The following is a 3,645-nucleotide window of genomic DNA, read 5'->3' on the forward strand; positions in this document are numbered from 1 at the left end:
TTTCCAGTATTACCACCGGATACATAAATGCCACAGACACATAATTGGGTGAACCTTTTCAGATTGTGACTCAGCTTTGCTAGAGTCCCCAATTAGAGGTGTCCAGGGTTCTTAAGCACACTCTTTCTTTTGCTTTGGACCTCGACTTTAGCCGCTCAGTCTTAAGTTTTCACTTGACACCTTCACGCCACAAGCACATGGTTAGGGACAGCTTGGTTTAGCCGCTTAGGCCAGGATTTTATTCCTTTAGGCCCTCCTATCCACTGATGCTTAAAGCCTTGGATCCTTTTTATTTACCCTTGCCTTTTGGTTTTAAGGGCTATTGGCTTTTTGCTCTTGCCTTTTGGTTTAAAGAGCTTTTGGCTTTTTCTGCTTGCTTTTTCTTTTTCTTTCTCTTTTTTTTTGCTTTTTTTTTTCTGCAAGCTTTTGTATTCACTGCTTTTTCTTGCTTCAAGAATCATTTTTATGATTTTTCAGATTATCAAATAACATGTCTCCTTTTTCCTTATTCTTCAAGAGCCAACATATTTAACATTCATAAACAACAACTTCAAAAGACATATGCACTGTTCAAGCATTCATTCAGAAAATAAAAAGTATTGTCACCACATCAAAATAATTAAACTAGTTTCAAGGATGAGTTCGAAACCCTGTACTTCTTGTTCTTTTATTTTTAAAACAATTTTCATTTAAGAAAGGTGATGGATTCATATTCATGACTTTAAGGCATAGACACTTAGACACTAATGATCATGTAATAAGACACAAATATAAATAAACATAAAGCTCAAAAATCAAAAAACAGAAAATAAATAGACAAGGAGATTAAGGAATGAGTCCACCTTAGTGAGGGTTGCGTCTTCCTCTTCTTGAAGAACCAATGGTGCTCTTGAGCTACTCTATGTCTCTTCCTTGCCTTTGTTGCTCTTCCCTCATAGCTCTTTGATCTTCTCTAATTTCATGGAGGATGATGGAGTGCTCTTGGTGTTCCACCCTTAGTTGTCCCATGTTGGAACTTAATTCTCCTAGGGAGGTGTTGATTTGCTCCCAATAGTTTTGTGGAGGGAAGTGCATCCCTTGAGGTATTAGTGGTTATGAAAAAAAAGCAATGCTTTTTCCACACCAAACTTAAAATGTTTGCTCGTCCCCGAGCAAAAGAAGAAAGAAAGGATGAGAAGAAGAAGAGATGGAGGAGATGGAGGTGTGGGATGGGTTCGGCCACTGGGGGTTTAAGGTGGTTATGATGTGTGAAAAGGAAGGAGTGATGGTTTGAATTTGAGTGGGTGGGTGTAGGTGGGTGTATGATGGTTTTGGAGGGGAATTGGAGGTGATTGGTGAAGGGTTCTTGGGAAAGGGTGATATAGGATTATGAGGAGGGAAGGTGAGTGGAGGTATGTGGGGATCTTGTGGTGTCCACAGATCCTGAGGTGTCAAGGATTTACATCCCTGCACCAATTAGGCATGTAAAACGTCGTTGCATGCAATTTTGGCATTTAAACGCCGAAGTGATGCTTGTTCTGGGCGTTCAACGCCCATATGCAGCATGTTTCTAGCGTTGAACGCCAGCCAGATGCTCCTTACTGGCGTTTAAACACTAGTAAGTCCTTCCTCCAGGGTGTGATTTTTCTTCTGTTGTTTTTTATTCTGTTTTTAATTTTTGTAATTATTTTGTGACTCCACATGATCATGAACCTAATAAAACATGAAAGAACAATAAAAATAAAAAATAGAATTAGATAAATAAAAATTGGGTTGCCTCCCAACAAGCGCTTCTTTAATGTCAACAGCTTGACAGTGGGCTCTCACGGAGCCACACAGGTGATCAGGTCAATTTTGTAGACTCCCAACACCAAACTTAGAGTTTGGATGTGGGGATTCAACACCAAACTTAGAGTTTGGCTGAGGCCTCCCAACACCAAACTTAGAGTTTGATTGTGGGGGCTTTGTTTGACTCTGTACTGAGAGAAGCTTTTCATGCTTCCTCTCCATTGTTACAGAAGGATAGCCTTGGGCCTTAAACACAAGGTAGTCCTCATTCACGTTCTCCTCCTCCCTTGCAGGTTCGGCCATGATGGTTAAATCAATGGCTTTGCATTCTTTCTTAGGATTTTCTTCTGTATTGCTTGGGAAAGTACTAGGAGGAGTTTCAGTGACCTTTTTTACTCAGCTGACCCACTTGTGCCTCCAAATTTCTAATGGAGGACCTTGTTTCATTCATGAAACTCAAAGTGGCCTTAGATAGATCAGAGACTATACTTGCTAAGCTAGATGAATTCTGCTCAGGATTCTCTGTCTGTTGCTGAGTGGATGATGGAAAAGGCTTGTTTTTGTTAAACATGTTTCTTCCACCATTGTTAAAGCCTTGTTGAGGCTTTTGTTGATCCTTCCATGAGAAATTTGGATGATTTCTCCAAGATGGGTTATAAGTGTTTTCATAAGGTTCACCCATGTAATTCACTTCTGCTATTGCAGGGTTCTCAGGATCATAAGCTTCTTCTTCAGAAGGTGCCTCTTGAGTACTGTTGGATGTGGCTTGCATTCCATTCAGACTCTGAGAAATCATATTGACTTGCTGAGTCAATATTTTGTTCTAAGCCAATATGGCATTCAGAGCATCGATTTCAAGAACTCCCTTCTTCTGAGGCGTCCCATTATTTATAGGATTCCTTTCAGAAGTGTACATGAATTGGTTATTAGCAACCATGTCAGTGAGTTCCTGAGCTTCTCAGGTGTTTTCTTTAGGTGAATGGATCCACCTGCAGAAGTATCCAACGACATCTTAGCTAATTCAGACAGACCATCATAGAATATATCCAGGATGGTCCATTCTGAAAGCATGTCAGAAGGACACTTTTTGGTCAGTTGCTTGTATCTCTCCCAAGCTTCATAGAGGGATTCACCTTCTTTCTGTCTGAAGGTTTGAACATCCACTCTAAGTTTGCTAAGCTTTTGAGGAGGAAAGAACTTGGCTAAGAAAGCCGTGACCAGCTTATCCCAAGAGTTCAGGCTATCTTTAGGTTGAGAGTCCAACCATATTCTAGCTCTGTCTCTTACAGCAAACGGGAAAAGCATGAGCTTGTAGACCTCGGGATCAACCCCATTGGTCTTAACAGTATCACAGATCTGCAAGAATTCAGTTAAGAACTGAAAAGGATCTTCGGATAGAAGTCCATGAAACTTGCAGTTTTGTTGCATCAGAGAAACTAATAGAGGCTTAAGCTCAAAATTGTTTTCTCCAATGGTAGGGATTGAGATGCTTCTTCCATATAAATTGGAATTTGATGCAGCAAAGTCACCAAGCATCTTCCTTGCATTATTATTATTTTCAGCTGCCATCTCCTCTTCCTTTTCAAAAATTTCTGTAAGGTTGTCTCTGGATTGTTGTATTTTAACTTCTCTTAGTTTCCTCTTCAGAGTCCTTTCAGGTTCAGGATCTGCTTCAACAAGAATATTCTTGTCCTTGCTCCTGCTCATATGAAAAAGAAGAGAACAGAAAATAATAATAGTGATCCTTTTTACCACAGTATAGAGGTTCCCTTGTGTGAGTAGAAGAAAAGAAGAAAAAGAATGAAGAAGAGAAGAATTCAAACTCAGAGGAGAAGAAGGGGTTGGAATTTTGGGTGAGGAGAAGTGTTAGTAGATGAA

At 39.9% G+C, this 3,645-nt stretch overlaps 1 non-coding gene across 1 annotated transcript; it reads left to right on the top strand.

The window, feature by feature from the left end:
* The first annotated feature begins 2,832 nt into the window (after positions 1-2,832).
* Positions 2,833-2,940, top strand: LOC148565108 (small nucleolar RNA R71). The gene has a single exon (XR_015884317.1). It is a non-coding gene; the product is annotated as a small nucleolar RNA R71 (small nucleolar RNA).
* Positions 2,941-3,645: the final 705 nt, after the last annotated feature.

This window comes from Arachis ipaensis, chromosome B5 (assembly GCF_059453495.1).
Source record: "Arachis ipaensis isolate K30076 ecotype BB chromosome B5, ASM5945349v1, whole genome shotgun sequence".
Lineage (NCBI taxonomy): Eukaryota > Viridiplantae > Streptophyta > Magnoliopsida > Fabales > Fabaceae > Arachis > Arachis ipaensis.